The sequence below is a fragment of the Corapipo altera genome, unplaced genomic scaffold (genome assembly GCF_003945725.1).
Source record: "Corapipo altera isolate COAL_440 unplaced genomic scaffold, ASM394572v1 45, whole genome shotgun sequence".
Classification (NCBI taxonomy): domain Eukaryota; kingdom Metazoa; phylum Chordata; class Aves; order Passeriformes; family Pipridae; genus Corapipo; species Corapipo altera.
This window is the reverse complement of record NW_020884877.1, coordinates 14225179-14244611: the sequence shown is the minus strand read 5'-3', so window position 1 is coordinate 14244611 and position 19433 is coordinate 14225179. Positions and strand designations below refer to the sequence as shown.

Sequence of the window (19433 nt, the reverse complement as noted above, 5' to 3'; positions counted from 1 at the left end):
GTTAAGCCTTAGTTATAGGCAAAACACCACAAACTGCCCTTTGATGTGTTAATTGAAATTTAGCTTTCCACACGGTACTATTTTCTTCTCAACATAAGGGACACTAGCTGCTCTCAAGAAAGAAAAAAATTAAATGCCTGTCATATAGCTTTTCCTTCCTTACTTCAAGAACAAAGGGTTAAAACAGGCATTGAAAAAGCATCCAGAAGATTAGATAAACAAATAAAAATGCTTATGTGTGTATATGTGTGCATGATGATAAAACAATTCCTATACATCTATCCTTCTCCCCTTGCTGCAACACAGACAAAAGACAGTGTCAGGCATGTTAGGCCTCCTCCCTTTCTCTTCTGCTACAGCTTTCAGTAGGCACAATGCTTATTAGTACCACAACAAGCAGAGATTTTGTAGTTCAAATGAATCACATCTTCTGGGCTATAATCGATGGCTAAATCAAAGAAAAAGAAAAGGTCATAAGTTAAGGACTCAAACTGCAAACCAACCCAGAAAGGAACAGCAGATGTTAAACATGCCACAATATGTAGAGATGACATTGACTTTTACCTGCATCTAATCAAAGAAGCTCAAAGACCAAACTAGACACAGTCATCTCTTGCTTGTAATTTGCTCTATGGCAGTCCTGCAGTGTTTCACACAAGTATTAACAATCACAAAAAATACAGATGGAAAAGAATTCTGCATGTCCTTCAGGTAATGTAGGAATTTGCATTTTGTATTTTTCTCTTTTTGGTTCAGTATCAGGCACTAGAGATTTTTAGTGGTGGATCTGCAGCCCAGTAGCTCTCAATATGCTGGAATATTCTTCATTATGGTCTGACAGTGTTAGCTTTGCTGATTTTTCTAGAAGGCAGAAAAGGGTTTTTCGCTGCACCTCATTAGGCTTCTAATTCTCCAATAAATAGTAAGAGGGTTGGATTCATCATTCTTGTCAATTTTAGTAGGAAGCAGTTTCTCTCCACTAATAATAAATATTTATATTCGCAGAGTTGTTTTCTCTGTTATGTTACATCTTGACCCATAGCTGTTCTTTTCAGAAACAATCCATACCTGTTACATATTTGTAAAAGTCAGTATCAGTATGCAGATAGTGTAGGATATTTTGAGGATGTCCTGTTGCTGTCTGCATAGATGTGCAATTTATGTCCTCCATTATGACCTTATTTTGAGATATCTTATATTTCCCATCTATATTATATTTCAATCCCCCCTTTTTAGATTGCCTCCTATTTGTTGGCCCTATGCTGGTCATGAAGTGTCTCTAACTGAATGCCTTCAGTCTGCTCTGGCAGATGTATGCCAGGATGAATCTAGTGTCATAGTTCATATATTAGAGGAAAAAAATCAAAACTGCATCCTCTGCAGCATTGATTAAGGGACAGCTTGAATCCCTAAGGCATTTCAAGGCATCCTGCTAAAGATATTCCCTGTCAAAATAGGAAAATTTAATCTATTGCACATAGTATAAAAAGCCAAGTACTGGAAATATTCAGCACATAGCCTGAAACACACTAACATGAAATGAGGCAATGAAGTGGTCTCGCTGTGCCAAGCTGAATATCTCAGGATGTTGACATCTAACACCACAATGCAGAACTTTGCCAAGTCTTGAGTACTATCAGATTGTAAGAGGACTTTGTCACCGCACCCTACTATTCTATTTCCTTCTGATTTGATATACATAATTTTTTTTCACTTTATTTTTGGAAAGTATTCAATGAAACCCTTTTCTTCCCTTCTCAAGTTCTCTCTACCGTGTACTACCAAGTAGGAAACTTCAAGAGTTTTCCTATTTGCAATCAAGAAATTTCAAGTTTCTCAGGGAGCATCACTGCAAAAAAATTCCAGGGCCATCTTTAGTATCTTTAGTCTTGTTTTGCCTTTTATAGTGACAGAAAAATTCCCTAACACAGACAACAGCCACTGCTGAGCTTAAAGCTACAAGGCACCACTTGATCTGAGAGTCAGCTGATTTTAAGTGTGCAATCAAATACAGGCAGGGAAAAACTGACTGGTCTCAGAGCTTCCTTAATTTGGAAGAGGATATTACACAGTGCGCTGAAGCACCCATTATGGCTCTATTCCTGCATATATCTATAAGCTCAGCAGAAGGTGATCTCCATTGCTCTGGCAGGAGGCACCCAGACACTATTCGGAGAAAGAACAAGTGCTTCCATGTCATTAATTGAGCTGAGAGAAGCAATCAGAAGTACAAAGTGGAGATCTCAATTCTTAGGGAGAGGCTGAATTAAATTTCCGAATACTCTAATAAGTATCTGGGGAGCTGCAGGAAACTATTATGCAATATAATTTTATCTACAGGATTCATTCTCATGCAAACACATCAAAGAGTTATTTTCTTAGCTGACATCAAAACAGCCCTATCAAAAAGAGTATGTTAGCTCTGCCTGAAATATATGAAGGAACAGTCTTCAATCCATGACTTGTAGGCAATGTACTGGCCAAAGACCCTCTGCAATGTTGCTGATAGCCAAGCACACTATCTAATACCCACTGAGCAGTGGGTCAGTGAAGACTGGGATCCCAATCAAGAGTCATTTTCCTTCTTTCATGATGTACACAGTACGTCCCAGAAATGTGTGCATGAGAATGTCTGCTTTACGAAAGGCAAGACCTGATGATAGGAAGCTAATACAGAACTAGATAGAACCATAAAAAGAGAGCTGAAAAATTAAACAGTGCCTTGGAGGGCTTCAAAACTTAGTTAGTTATAAATGGTGTGCTTTATTAATAAAAATCTAAGAAGCTTTACCACATCTGACATTCTTTAAAGAGTTTAAAAAAAAAATACTAACTACAGTTCCATAAAGAACTCAAACTCATCTTGAGTCTACTTCATTCAGATTTGAAGAAAATAATCTTATACAAACTCAAAAAGCTGATGACTAACATTAATACACTGATCATCAGGATGCTCACAGCAGCTATTATTGGCTATGGATGTAATTCAGTGTCATCCTCTTCCCTTCCTATTGCATTGATGGTGTGCTGGCAGAAGCTGTATTTTATACTTTAGCTTTCCTAGAAAAGCACAACTGCACCTTAGGAGTAAAACTGTGATCATCCTGAAGTCGGTAGCAAAGCTCTTATTAGAATCATAGACCTTTTTAAGATCATCAATTCCAACTATTAACCTAGCATTACAAATAGGGCTAGAATTTCACAGCAGGAGTTATTGTATGGAGAGATATCCTAATCTTTTATTTCTTATCTTTCTCTCTAGGGAAAACTTATTTTCACTTTTGCAAAATCTTATATAAAACTCAATACCAACACATAAAAAAGGATGTCTATCAGACTTGACCACTAAAAGACAATGCACCTCACCTTCTGCCTTCCAAAGATGCATTCACCATTCACATTCAGCTGTCATAGAAACAACAGTGAAAGCAATGCCTGTCTCAGATGAGAGAGGTTCAAGGATCCTAGGGAAGCAAAGAGAACATAGTATGCTATCAGATTACTTGTAATTCATGTACTTAATAAAGCTCACAGACCTCAGGAACAGCCAAAATATTTGTTTCATTGCCAACAAAACTTAAACCATTAATATCAGTCATAAGACTCCTACAGATACTTTATCCACAATTTGCATTTTTTTCCACAGAAAGTCCTACCCAATTTTCCTATCAGACAATTCCATTTCACGTAGTAAGGGTTAGTGCCTAATAACACACAGGGCTCTTTTAGCTGCTTGCATGCTAACAACCAGTATAATTGTGCCTAGCTTTTTATTTTAAATGGAGACTACCTGCTTCTCATAATAATGGTCCTTCGTTAGAGGACCTATTCCATCATGACTTATATGATACCTATGCAAGTTCCCAATGGGAGTTGTACTTTGAATAATAAATGTAACTTCTTTGTTCCATACAGATTTTGTGCCAGTTCTATCTCCTTTTCACTTATTCTAGTCACTATTTTGATCTTCTTTTTGATGATAGTACCACAGTACACTCATAAATTCATATGCCAAGTTATTAAAAATTAAAAAAAAAAAATCCAAAGAAGTTGTGAAATACCCTGTCAAACTTGTTCCAAATTAAGTTTTTAGAACCTCAAGGGTAAAGGATAATTCATGGTCAACTGCACATACTCATTTATTTACACTATATAGAGAGACAAGCAGAACAGCAGCGAGATATTTCTGCACATTAGTTTATTTTTTCCATTCTATTTTTTTATGTATTTCTATTTTGTTTCCTGACCACGCTTCAGGCATGCATAAAGCCTGCCTAAAGAACAATTATTGTCTCTGCAGTTCTACAATTCTGTCTATGTGGAGCTGGGAAGGAGCAAGTCAACTTGCTTTGTTTTGGAATTTTTATTTTGTTTTACACACACATGCACACAAACATGGGTACTTACGTTCCTTATCTGTAGTTTCTGAGACAGAGCTGAACTGTTTCCAAAGAAAATTCTGTTCTCACATGGTCAAGCTTTGCTATTACTGTGGAAAGATCCATTGTTCTAGATAACCTGTGTTTCATTTCTGAACTTTAGTAGATCCCTTAAATACTCCAAATCTCACTCTTGGAGTGTCTAGAGAAAATAGAGCAGAATACTGATATCAATTTATTACTCTTTGAATAGGTAGAGCAAAGAACAAGTCAGATGGGCTGTATCCTCCACCTCTGAGAATACACAGCATCATTTTGTGGTAGCTGCAAGTCTTAGCTACCAAAGTTACTGCTTTGTGTGTTATTATATCACCCTCGCTCTAACCCAATCATGAACTAACAATGAATGAGATGAGATGATCATTCACCAGGACGGGACAATTTCTTACACAACTTCAGAACCAATTACAGTTAAGCAGCTGTACTGAATTCGAGGATTGTAGCCATGCCTTTTTTGCTGATGTGACAGGTACAAAATATCCAGGTTGTTTGGGAAGGCTTTGTTTATATATGGTTTAAGTGGACCTTTATTATGGTGGTTATCTTATCCATGGCTCTTGTTATTTGGTCCTGATGCTTAGTTATGGCAAACTGTTTACTGCGTAGCTTCTTGGCATGGGATTCAACAATATGAAAGCAAAGACTACACAGAGATTTTCTGGGCAAAAGTTATGATTCCTCTTTTACAGAAGCTTTCAATTTCCAGTACTGTCATTCCAAACTCTAGCCCTTCTACCTTCATGTGGGAAAAGGTAAGGAATGCTGTAGAGCAGTGGAAGAAAAAAATCCACCTGGGGACCAGAGGAATAATTGAGGCTAGCACACATTCAGAATAACTCAGGAGATCCCAGACTCTGACTCAAAAGAGCAATTGCACAGCTATTGCAAAGTTCCCCGAAAGAGACTGTGAGTGCAGAGTTCACAAAGACATTAGCTTTTTCCTGTTTTTCAGGATCAGAACCAAACTATCACCCTCCCTAAACACAAAAAAGTAGTTATTGCTATGAATAAACTCAAAAATGCTGCTTACAATGTGATGTGTCTAATTCTGGGTATATTAATGTAGAATATTAAATCCCCAATCTCTGTTAGTGATTTGGGTATTTTTCCACAAAGCACTTCTCAGTGTAATTCACAAATAGATTAATGTCTGATTTCATTATGATTTTGCTTTTGCATAAAAATCACAAACAAATCCCAAAACATTATAGGTCTAAAGCACCTTGTTAAATACTACCTTGCCCATAAAGACTCTGTACAAGATACTTGAGAGATCTCACGAAAAAGCTGAAACAGAAAGGGACTGAAATAGGTGTATTATATAGAGGTCCCACATACACAGCAAGATTTCTCATATACTTCTAATACAGTTTTTTGTGTAACCCTCAAGGCAAAACTTCTCATGACCAGTATCTGCAGGAAGAATTTACTGTCAACATATTCTGTACACTGAAGGAACAAAATGAGCTCAGTCCACATTCACACCAACCCCACAGCTCCTTAAGACACTCGTTTTCAAAGTGGGTTTTTTTCAGTAAAATGAGCATTGTTTCATTTCTTTATGGCAGGTCAGTAGAATCAAAATGAAGGCATGCTTGCTCACCACTCAAAGCACTTGCCTTCTTTTTAATTTCTCTTGGGAATGAAAAGTATATTCAGCTTTTCTTTCTTCTGCTCCACACTCTGCCCTTGTAGCAACATGCATTTGAGAAGGCTGTTTCAAGCAGAAGCATGTTCCAATGTATAGGAATGATGTTAATTCCTGTCACTCTGAACATCCAAGTGAGATTATTGTTAAAGCTGCTTCTAAAGGACCAAAGGAATGTGTGCTATTCAGTTCAATGACTTTCATCACCTATATTAGACTAAACATAAATGTAATATAGCCAAGCCAGGTTCCAAAGGTTAGTCTTTCATTTAGGCAAAATACTGGAGATGCAAAGCTGTGTAGCATTTACAGGAATCTAACATGGATTCAATAAACCAGTTGAACACGAAAGGAACATCCTTTCTAAATGCAAATTATTCAGGTGCAATTTGAGTTCCTTAAAGGTTACTCTTCAGTTCCCTCTCCCTGTCTAATAAATGAGAATACAGAACAGTTTAGTTTCCTTTTCAAACTTCTTCGTATTAAGGCATTCTGCTGATTCTATTACAGGCTTTTTTGTATGAAGCACATACAGACTCTGGACTGCTTCTGTCCTGTGACTGCTCAACACCAACATTAATATTTTACTACAGCACTTCTGAGAAGAACTTAAAAACTAATTTAAAAAACAAGTCTAACAATACAGCAACATACAGATATAATCAAGCTGCAACATTTTTTCTTTCCTTTTCATTTTGCCAAAAGATTCTATGTTTTCATTTATAGAAGAGTAAAATCACAAATATCAAGAAGGTCCCAGAAAATGCAGCCCAATGACTCTTGATACTACACTCATCCAACGGTCAACAGATCTACCTGAACAGCTATGCACAGTAGCTCTAGATCTGACTATGAAATTTCTTTATGATGAGATCTTGTCTTTTGTGAAGCCTGTGGCCAATTTTTTTCTTGGTTCCTATTGGTCAGAACAATATTTGTTATACCAATTTTGAGGCAAGGTCTTAGGAATCACATGAAAGAAAACGTTATATTATATTATATTAGTCATATTAGAGACATATAGAGACATATATAGACAAGAAAGACTATACTTGTGCACAAATTAAATGCTCCATAATAATAGCCACTGACTAGGAAGCTGCTGTGGGCCCTTTATGGCATTGCACATTCATTAGAGAAATCTGCAAGTATATGTTATACACAAAATTTGCCTTTTCTATGGAAATTTAATTTCACCATAACTCATAGAGCAGCACTGGGATGAGTGACACTTCAGGACCTTCATATGAAAAAAAAAGACTGATTGAAAATGGCACTGATTTCCACAAGAAAACAAAAACTGAATGATACTACTGGGAACTACTGCTACCTTACCGGGTTTAGCTCACTGTTAAAGACAGAGGGGAGTCACTTCCACTGGAGAAAGAAGCACTAGCAGTTTTGTGGATACAGAAAATGTTTTGCATTTTCCATGTTTCTTTTCACATAAGATTCAAATGAGACACAGCAACTGGTCACACAATGTTAAGAGTTTAACTGAAATTGTGGCTATATTTTACACAGTCAATAATTCAGTTCATATTTCTGTCTCAGCTGTATTCTGTATTTTTTTAAGTGTACCAAGGTCTCATCCATTATATATTAATGGATGAAATAACTAGTGTTTTTAATGTTGTAGATAGAAAATAGACAAATAACAGTAAGAAATTCAATTAAGAAGAAGAGACACATTCTAGTTTTGATTCTGTGCAAAGATAGCACCCAAAATAAAGACAATTATAATAAAGACTGGTAATAAAGTTCCAAATGAATACCTTCAGCACACCATGCATAATTGAAAGAAGGATTCAGTTCTCTCCAGAGAACATGCTAGAAAGTCCTGATAAAATGGACTTTCATTTCCTGATAATAAACATTTACTGATTTTTGTCCTAGTGGAATAAACCGTGACTTTCTTGCTTTGTTTATATCTATCCCAGGCAGCAGAAATACACTTGGAGGTCACCTATTAAGCTTTTGTCTTCTGGAGCCCAGAGACCTTGACTCCACCTACATGCTGCTGAGAAACTCCATGAGAGCAACAGACAAGATGTCTGTGGCCAAGGTCAGACCTTTTAAGACAAGTGTCAGAACAATCCTCCATCCCAGTTTAATCAGAAAAAGATTCTTCTCATCATGCTGTTGTAATACTGTCAAGAAACTCCATTTTATTGTAAAATCATCTGTCTTAGTCTTACACCAGTTGGAAGGAAATGGATAAAATTAATTTTGAGCCAGAAGCAAATAAAAACCAGTCTTTTCAAAATTTAACATGAGTTGCTAACTTGTGGTTTTATAACTCACGCATGGCTGACTAACTTTTAAAACCTCAAACTTTGCATGTTTAAAGTTTTCATAGAAAATGAGGGCAGAGTCTCATTTTGAAGCTCACATCTTATAGTAAGGTAATGACTTTTTTTTGACTGATGAATCAGCTGCACATGAACTGCCACTGTACAAAAGCACTGCATGTTGGATGCGATGCCTAGAGCTTTGTCGCTTAACACAGCCACACGTTTTTTGCACCCTATTAAGACTTCTGTTTGCAGCTATTTCAGCTACAAAAATAGCTCCTAAAACATACTGTACATACTCAGAATGAAAATTTGACACAAAATTTCAAGAAAAAACCCTATTTTTCCTCCAAACAGTCTTTCCTCTGCTGCCATCCACTTACTGGATATTCTTTCCTTAATTCAGTTACCAAGAGTTTTGCCTGCTTGCACTGTAAGCAATCTAAATAATGAAGCACTTTCTTCACTCAAAGCAGAGCCAGGCACTGGTGCCCCTGGGCCACACCTGGCCTGCCAGAACAATACCTCTTGGACCTCATAGCTTATTGAAGGACTCACTGTCCTGGAAGACACTGATAGCTGGGTGGGGAGATGGCACCTGTGCTGCACATGCTCTGCAGCAGCAGATCCATACAGAGAGAACCAGGGGTGAGTCACGGCACCTCGGTGGCACCAGCAGGTGCAATGGCTGGGCCTGCCCTGGCAGAGCCACGACACCACTGTCAGCAATGCACATGTTTAGCCAAACTGACATAACTGTTGCCCAGGCAGGATTTCTCCCTCCCTGCCCCACATTTTCAGGTGGCAAAGCACTCAGCAAGCATTTCTTCAGCTGGGATCTATGCAGAAGGCACAGAAATGCTGTCAAAATAAAACACTGAATCACCCATGTAAAACCTTGCTTTTTTAAGAAGGAACTCCTACTATGCAACACTGGATTATAAAAATTCATCTACAGTGAAAGTGAAAATGCATCTTTAAATTCTAATTCTCTGTCAAAGCACTGAATATCAAAGGTCCTATTGTAGCAAAGTTCCCAAACAAACAAACCAACAAACCTAGTGTGCAGAAGTTCACCAGAAATTAAAAAACCACCCCACCAACTTACTGAATGTTGGTATATTACACCAACTGCAAAGGTAATGTTAGGATAAATATCTGATAATATTTATTCAGCAAACTGACAATTTCCAGTCAGACTCCCACAAACTCACATTCCTTACCCACTGAACACAATAGCTAAAATCCAATTGAAGAGTCAAAATTCACCACTTCTAACCTTAACCTGAGCTTCCTTTCTTAATTTAGGTTGCTCTTATGCTCCCTCCCCCAAAGTCTACTTTTTCTACCTCTTCTGCATAGAGCAAAGATACACAAGCTATCCTGACAGAGTTCTGATGTTTAGCAAAAACTGAAACTTATCACTCTTCTATTTTTCTTTTAAAAAATTTTAAATTTTAATTAATTGGGTTTTGTCATAGGAGCTACAGTTTGTCAGCAACACATAATAGAAGCACAACTTTGGTTTTGATACAAGCCTATTACAAATGAAATCTTCATGTCACCAAAGCTGCACACGAATGTCCACTGTTCCCAGATTAGGGCTTTAAATGTTCACCTCTATATTTAGAAACTGTAAACCAAATGGCCAGCTTTCCTGATGACTCAGCATCCATCCTGACTGCAGAAGAATGTGGATCCCCAGCAGGCCCCTTGCATAAAAGTGCTTAGAAAGTCTGAACGTGAAAGTCTGGCTTACACAGTTTTCCAGACTAAGAACAGAAAGACCCTTATTAACTTTTCTTTTACTTCTTGTCCCATACAACCATTTTGTTTTAGGAAAAAGTTCGAAGCAAACAGCTGTTCTCTTTTACCTTATGTTAAATGCCTATTTAAAGAATTTCTTTTTTCTCATGCCTGGACCTTTCTTTAACTGGATGCCAGCCAATTTCCATTTCTCTACCTCCCAGCCTGCTGATGTTCTCTATGCTCTCGTTTTATTTTTATACATACACACACATATACATATGTATGTACGTATGTATGTATATAATCTAAGCCCTTCAGGTTTAGATTTGGCAATAACTGTTTCATTGTGGTTTAGTTTTGTTTTGTTTTTAAATCAGAGAACACTGAAACACTTGGCAGCACCGTCAGAGATAAAAAAGGTCGCTCTAGGCTACCCCGGGGAAAGTTTGCACGTTCATTGCTGATCTCACCAAGCAAGGTGGGCATGAAAATCAAGAAGCCTGAAGCTGTCACTGTTCACATGGTTAGACATGGTCACACATGCATACTTATGTTAAAATTTGTATTTATTCACTTTACGAATATAAGCAGTAATACTCAGATAATGTAAGTAATATGTAAGCAATACTTACTTACTTACACGCCCCTCTTGAGAATCTCCAAAAGCTTTATTAAGGTAAATAGAAAGTAGGGTAGCTGGAAACAAGAACGTGAAAATGATACGAAGTATCCAAACCACAGGTATAGTATACCTCTACTAAGCAATTTGCTGGTAACAACTGCCCTATTCTTGATCTCACATAGGGAAGGAAAATCCACTGGAAAAAACAGTTAATATTTGCCTGCATTAACTTCAATAATTTTTTGCTTTCAAAAAGTGTCATTATGTTTGCTTTCTTTTTTAATCCAGTGGTCTGGTTTAGGAAAAGGAGAACGAACAATTGGAAAAAAGTGGAAGCCCAAAGCATAATATAAGTTTAGATTATACTGCTTTACTGGTATTTCCTTAGAATCACATACCATTATGCAAAGTCTTTTGGTGATAAAATAACACAATTTCTATGAAAGCTAAAAACATAGGAAAACATAAATATGCATTTTCACTTTCTGACAGTGCATTTAAAAAGCCATTTTTTCCCCTCTTGTTTTTTTTTTTCAATCTTCACTTTGTTATTCAGGACTTCAAAGGTCTTTTAAGAATAGGCATACTTTCTCACAGGAACTTTTAAAAGTATTTGAGAGAGAAACATTACAAACACAAACATGCCTTAAGGACTTTATTTTAAATCACTTACTTTAATCTATCATACTTATCTGGTTGGTTGCTAAGATTCATAATACTTATTAGCCATTACAGAATGTTGTAGGATAAAAAATTCTGAAAATCCTACAGAAACATATAAACACAGGTATGTGAGCATCTTAAGCCCAAACCAAATTTCAGCTCTTAAACAAAGTAAGAGTAGTGAACAAAGTATTTTTGTACTTCTATGTTTGCATTTTTATCTTTACAATTAATACTAAGCACTGTCCTTGTTCAACCCCAGCCAGCAACTAAGCAGCACAGAGCCACTTGCTCACTTCCCCCCGGTGGGATGGGAGAGAGGATCATGAGGGTAAAAGCGAGAGAACTCAGGGGTTGAGGTAGACAGTTCAATAAGGAATGCAAAAACTGCACATGCAAGCAAAGCCAAACAAGGCATTCATCCACCACTTCCCAAGGGCAGGCAAGTGTTTAGCCTTCTCCAGGACAACAGGGTGACTTGGGAAGACAAATGCCGTCCCTCCAAATGTCCTCCTTTCTCCTTCTTCCCCCAGTTTTACATGCTGAGCATGACACCACATGGTCTGTAATATCCCTTTAGTCAGCTGGAGTCAGCTGTCCTGGCTGTGTCCTCTCCCAGTTTCTTGTGCACCCCCAGCCTCCTCACTGGTGGGGCAGCACAGAAGCTTGAGAGGATGCAAGCACTGCTCACATCATCTCTGTATTATCAAATTGTTTTCAGCACAAATCTAAAACATACCACCATACCAGCCACTGTGAAGGACATTTAACTCTACCCCAGCCCAAACCAGAACAGGTGCCAGTTAATTTGGATTCCAATTGCGAGCAACTAGTCTACATCTTGAGGACATTCTACAGAGTACAAGAATCTTTTGGACTTACAGTGACATAAATTATGTTGGAAATTTGGGTCAAAGATTCAAAGATTTTTTTTTTTTCTTTCAGAATAACCCCAAGGCCTTTTACTAACATTGTTTCAAAGTAAAATAAATATTTACTGTTTCTGATACTCTGTCTCAAGCCAACTGATGCAAGAAGAGAAGAGCGTGGTTTAGAAGCTTGTTACATATCTTAAGTGATATAATACTTGTATGCTTTGTAGACTGTGTACTATGCGTTTCCTTTTCCATCTGCTTTTATTTGTATTAAAATATATACATGCAAAAGAAAAAGAAACTAAACTCAAGGTTGTTTTTGGTTATATTGATTCCTCATAAACTTCAGTAAAATAAAACATAGACTTATTGCCAGGATAATTTTGTTCTTCTTTTTTTGTATAAGCTTGCTTGGACTGTTTCCAATTTAAAAACTAGATCTTATTTCAGAGTTTGGTAACTATCACTGAGGGTTTATTCAATTCACTAATGTTCACTCTTGAACAAAAACATGAAATGTTTATCTAAAATAAGATCATGAGTTTGTTTGTCATAATTTGTATCTTAAAGAAAGTCACGGTCAGTGACAACTAGAACTTTTTCACACCATCTTTTCTTAACACAAACATCTCTGGTTGTTAGATCACAAAAATTTCAAAAGGATTAAATGATTGATTTTGAATAGCATTGTGTGCCATCTTTGGGTTTAGCTCAGCCCATGTGTCTACAGGTTTAGCATTGTCATTGAGAATTACACCCATTTATGCCAGGGATTAACATGCCAGGGTCTCTCCCTCTGAAATCACAGCTCCTTTCTAAAGATGCAGCTTCTTGCTACTGTTATTTTCAAGTAAATGCACAATTAACTACAGGCTGCACTGGTAGTTTGTGGGGATGAAGATTAAACCTGAAGTGAGCACAGAAGATTCAACTCTGCTCCACTTCAGAGTAAAACCTGTTTCTTTGAGGGATTGTCACCCACATGCAAGTGCTGGAGTGCAAACCTCCTCCTTGAAATGCCTCACACTGCCTTTTCACTTCTCCACCCACCACTTGTTCTCATACTCTCACTGTTGAGTGTAATCAATGTCATTGGAAGCTAAGCTGCCCAATTCCTCAGAACAACATCTGACTACTCTCCTTAATAGCGAGTGTAGCAAACAGAGCCATTACAAATGGCAAAGCTTTTCCTAGTGTAGAATAAAAGACTAGTGGTAAATTCAGATTCCCTAACCCCATCTGCTAAATCCTACACTACACAACAATCCTTTTATTCAAGTTCAAAGATGCAGCTTCTCCATTTAAAGGGCACTTGTTATCTCAGAGGAAATGGAGGCTAGAGTGTGCCTGACACTAAAGAAAGAAAAAATTAATGTTGTCTCTGCAACGAGACCGTCCAAAACAGCCAGTCTCACTCAAGCATAATTAATCAATTGTGTGCTCTTTTAGCAAACCAATTACTTTTATTCTTCAGCTTTTGACTTGTCCACATGCCAGTTTACAGTTGTAAGTGATGGGGAAGTGTGGTAAGACTGACGTCTCTCTTCCTTTCTCAGGCACTGAGCTGAATTTGTTATTCTATATAAAATACTAACTGCTCTATGATTGCTACAGGACTACATGTCATACTAATTAGTATGTTCTCTTTTTTTCCTACCTTTTCCCCCTCTATCTTTTCTTAATTCGATAACTGTGTCTATTAGACCCGTTCTGTATTCAGGCTTGTTCTCCAGCGCTACTGCTGAGCAATGTTAGGACCTCACAAAAAGTAACGAGAAAGGTTTTAGGATTGTTGTTTGGTTTTGATGTGTTTGGTTTGTTTTGGTTTTTAACTGGAGGTATTTTAAAATCTTTAACAGTAAATATGCAAATTTTCCCTTTCACACATATAAAAATAAAAATGGAAAAATCTAATACAACTCATTTTTGGTAACTCACCAATCTTTTAGCCTCATGAACATTGTGATTCCTTGTGTTTTTAAGGGCACGTTGCATACATTTATCCATGTAGGTTTGTTGCCTGCCAACTTGACTAATTTACCTTTCTTTTTGTATAATGTAAAGGTGTAAATTAGACCTTCTAAATACTAAAATGTAACATTATACGCCATTCGCACAATGTCTATCATTAATTTCCCTAACATGTCTTCATATGAAAATTCCTAGACACGTGGAAAAATTCCACTATCTATTTTTACAGCATTTTTTTTTTCCTAGCTGAACAGGACACACTACAGAGAAGACTATACACTAGATTTATGCAGTAGCTATAGAGCTTTCTATTTTTACATCATACTTACAGATTTTAACACTTTGGTTGTTTTTATAACTAGCAGCATACACTAAGTCTGTTTTTTTAATGAACTTAAAATTTCATTTAGTATCAATACACTAGGAAATAATAATCTAGGAATGTCTAGATTATTCTTAATTTAATTATTTATTAAATTGTATATGTCATCCGTGGGTTTTAGCCATTATTAAGCTAATTCACTTGCTTTCTTAATCTTTCGTGTTCCCTTCAAAATTGTAGTAACCTGATCAATAAAACATCATCTGAAAATGAGACTATCTCATTGCTAAATTCTTTTTCACAATTGACAAGATATCTTTGGCTAACACTACATATACAAAGCTTCAGAACATGGCTATTAGCTTTAGTATTCTTGACCTACATTATACCTCAAATAAGCTAAATTTTCTGCCCCTTGGGTAAGTGCTCCTCTGCAACAGTGAGTATTTTAAAATAATAAAATGTATTCCATCTCTGAATTGTTGTAATCCCAGATAAAGCCTATCCTGCTATTTTCCCTTAAGCTTTATTTCTAGTTTATACAAATTTGTTTTAAGTTCTGTTGAACAGATGCAAGTATAACAGAAACTGATATGGGGAGGCACTACAATGTGATAATCTGCAGATATGATCTTGATTTAAATGGGACAACATCAGAACATATGGAGTAAATTTAATTGTTCTACCTTGATTGAACACAATCAGGATGGAGACACTTCTGTTATTCTTTTGTATTTGCTTCCCAGGAGGTTAGGAATGTAGCTTCTGTCACTATGGGGTTCTACGTGAAAGAAGGTAAAAACATTGTTCCCTAAGGAAAAAGCAAAAGCAGGTGTATCATACACTTGCCTGCACTGTTGCAAACAAGTGCATAGCACAAACTACAACAAATAAAACATTCCATCATTTTAATGAATTGAAATAGATTGTGCACATATGGATGAAAGACAAAACCTGTAATATTCCACCATAATGTGAAAATACAATACCACTTGGAAGAATACATCGTTCTACCTCCAATCCTTACACCCAGTTTCTTTGTTTACCCAGATTTCACCTTATTTCTGTGACAGATAGGCCCCTTTTTCTTCTTGCCTCCACCATTTCATGCCACTCATTTCTAGGCCCAGTGTTCTCACCCTGCCACACTGCCTCCTGTTACACATCTTCTCCATATATGGTGCCCATGGGTTTCTGTTCCTCAGTTCCTTGTTCCGTTCTGCATCTCGTTCTTTTTGGTGAGTCTATCCAAGTTTCCTCTTATCCTAGTTCCCAGAGGAAACACTCACTCCTTCTCTTGTTTGACTTTGAGCCGCATCTTCATTTTCCTCCCTTCCTGCATGTATGGCTCTTGCTTTCAAATCAGACAATTCTCCTTTTTTAGTTGCTTGGTACCAGCAAAGGGTGAAGGATGGTCACCCCAAAGTCCAATCCTTGTTTCAAACATGGAAAGAAGTCTACACATACTGAAAGGCAAAGTGACCTGTATTATTAACAATAGCAATGTTTAATATTTTTATAATATGTATAAAGGGTTTATTTCCAAGGTTGTTCAATCACCCATTATGAAGACACTCTATGGAGAAGAAATAGTTTATATATGAACTGTCTGTTATCACAGACAGCATACTCACGTTCAAGGCTGGGTTGCACGGGGCTTTGAGCAACCTGGTTTAGTGGAAGGTGTCTGTGCCTGCAGCAGGGTGGTTGAAACTACAGGATTTTCAAGGTTCCTTACAACCCAAACTGTTCTATGGTCCTATGATATTTGATCTAAAATAACTAAAAAAATGCACCCAACACCACTGTATATAATTTGGCATCTTTATAATTCATTGCATTCACACAAAAACAAAAAGCAGAAGGAAATAAAACTCTCTTGCTTCAATCCTAGCAATAACTCAGCCAGCAAACTTTACTGCAAATGTCTGTGTATATACCTCCTGTGAAAACTGCCTAATGTCCACTATGCACAGGAGAAAGGAAATAAGCCGTATGTCAACAGATCAAAGAGTACACTGGAACACTGAATAAAGTTCACACTACAAATGAAAATGAAGTAGCAAAATTTATGTTAAGTGATATCCACTGGTGTTTAATACAAATTTTGGGGTTGTTAGTTATAAATTATTAAACAGTAGAATCAGGAGATTAGCTGAGCAGTTTCCAAGACAACAAACTTTCCCTAGTGTTGCTAGAGTTTCTGCTGTCTCCTCATCAGACCTGCATTTTGGCTGTCTTTCAGAGTCTGTGGATTTGTAGATATGGCACAAGCACTTGCCTTGGTTTTGCTGGGAAAAAAACCAATCTTCTTTTATATGAGCTAATTGTTATTGACTAGATACTTCAAAATTAGTGTACAAAAAGGTTAGTTGCTTTCTTTATAGCTGTCTTACACTTGCTTCAAAACTAAGAAGGGTCTAGACCAATAAGTACCCTTCTCAAGTGGCCATGTATATAAATGTAATACAATATCAGTGGAGATGGGCAAAAACTACACACTATTGAGAAAGCAAGCCAAAGCCAATGAAGCCAAAGCTCAATTCTAATAAGATTACCTTTTCTAATTGCCATTAGGAAGTCATGCTGAACAACAACAACAAAAATATTAAAGAAAATTTGCAATTATAAATTAAAATGTTTTTATAGAATGGGTACTTCTATAAGTTAATTTTAGGTATGTATCTGAGTAAAGAAATAACTTTAGATGTCAAAAGTGAAACTTAAAGCCTTTTTCTAGACTGGGCACATTTGGTTGCAATAAACTATTTTCTTTTTTACTCCAGAAATTAATTAACAATAAGACATTTTAAACTGCACTTCCTATACAGTTTTCTGCATCTCTTTTCTTTTTTTTTGACAATATTGTAATAGTAGTTTTCCCAACTAATACAGATAATTTGAAAGTATTTTAAAAATATATCCTTGATTAAGCTTTTTGGAAACTGAAATGTCATGAAACCAAAATACTGAAAGTCTTACTCAGATTCAGAAGTTCTTATTGGGAATGATGTCTTTTTTCATTTCCACTCCCCTTTTATGAATCTTACAACTGTTCAGACAGCAGATAGTCTACATTTATAAATAGTAGCTGATCTTATTACTTCTAAAGCAGGCACCATTATTCTCAAAGAGACAGCCAACACTTATTTTGCAAATTGTAGAAGAGAAACAATTTTGCTTAAGGCCATTCAAAATTCAGGTTTCGGTTTCTTCTGATGTCACATTTTTGTTAAACTAATAACATAGCATATTAAAGCCTTCCCAGAATCAACATATCCTTGTGAGTGCCAAAGCAAACATTATATTAACCTTTACACATGGAAAATCTAAGTCACATACATGAGTAAGACTGCATGATGCTCAGGAGCTTATCACCATCACTGGCCCCAGAAAATTCTACAAGTGAAAACGATTTGTATTATACTAAGAGCTCTGTATATTCAGAAGTCACAATTATTAAACAGGGTAGCAACATAATTAAAATATAAGCAGATATTTATTGGTATTTCGCATGAAGACTACTATAGTCTTTTAAGACTTAGGGCTTAAGCTGTGTTTTAACCACAAGAGTTTTATTGCTGGTTGCAACAATGCCATTGCTAACCAAAGCTTCCTGAATCTCTTAATTAATAAAACAGTGTCTTATGGCAGTTTAGAATATACCAAAGATGCAGGATCAGATCCTACCTTCCAACTCCCTTTATTGTACCTTATTCTTGAAACAGATCTGGGTTTATGGAAATTAAGCAGGTCTCTCATCTTGTTAAAGATGATGAAGCTACTTGATATCCACGTTTAGATAACTGTTTTTTTTTCTACAAGATAATCAGTTCTACTTAGCTTAGCAGCTAACAACTTGCAAAAAAAAAAAATCAATGGTTGTCAGCTCTGACGTGTTTACTCTTCAGACTAAAACAAAAGCAAGAAGAAACTTTGAGAGTGTCACTGTATTAATGGCACTCAAAGCTGCATTTTATAGGTTACATGCATTCCATACCCTTTTTGAAAGAAGAGATTTATTTTATTCATTCACCTTTTTCTTGTCCTCTTCTTGTGGCTAAGTGATTTAAAATTACATTTAAGTAGCAGAAGTGGCATCTTTAACTACTAGCTCAACAGCCTCAGTATCATGTTCTGCATTTGAAAACAGTGTTTGCATTTTGGTTTGCTTCTTAAAAGCATTTAAAGTACTACTGTAGTCATGTCCTTTACTGTATCTCCACCTGGTCAATACAAAATATTGTGTTTTCTTTCTAATATTCAATCCCTAAGAAAGCAACTTCTATCTGTAAATGACAAAAATATCTCAGCTGCCAGGTAGATTACCATTTTAGTGTGATTACATTACCCCATAACAATAACAATAAAATGTACTCTGGACTACTGTTTTTGCTCCTCGCTCTAGCATATCTAACATATCATAAAAATAATGTTTGTATTTATCCAGACAAATATTAACGATTTTTTTCAGCATTGTTTAGGCATTCTGGTAGTTCTTTTCTACACAAAACGTTCAGTTTACAACCCAAGCACTTTGAATATATGTGTCACTAAGGTGTTACAGAAAGTCGAATTTGCCATGTTCCTCATGAGCATGTAGATGAAAAGTGGACATTTCAACAGCACAAGTCAGTCACAGTGGAGGACACCAATCACTGACTAGTATGATACGTGTGCATGTCACATGCAGTTAGTGTGGAATAATTACTTACATGCAAATCAGAAAGAGATTTTGTCTTCATTATTTATGCACAAAAAAATTTCCCCCAAAAGAGGAAACACAGTTGCAAGACACACAGTGGTTAAAAAAGACATGACTCAGAAATTAACACAGTGCAGCTTGTAGC

At 36.5% G+C, this 19433-nt stretch overlaps 1 long non-coding RNA gene across 1 annotated transcript; it reads right to left on the bottom strand.

The window, feature by feature from the left end:
* Positions 1-936: 936 nt before the first annotated feature.
* LOC113944322 lies at positions 937-16763 on the bottom strand. Its single transcript, XR_003526642.1, has 4 exons — positions 15723-16763; positions 15270-15394; positions 4408-4581; positions 937-3464 (listed from the first exon to the last, which is right to left on the bottom strand). It is a non-coding gene; the product is annotated as an uncharacterized LOC113944322 (long non-coding RNA).
* Positions 16764-19433: the final 2670 nt, after the last annotated feature.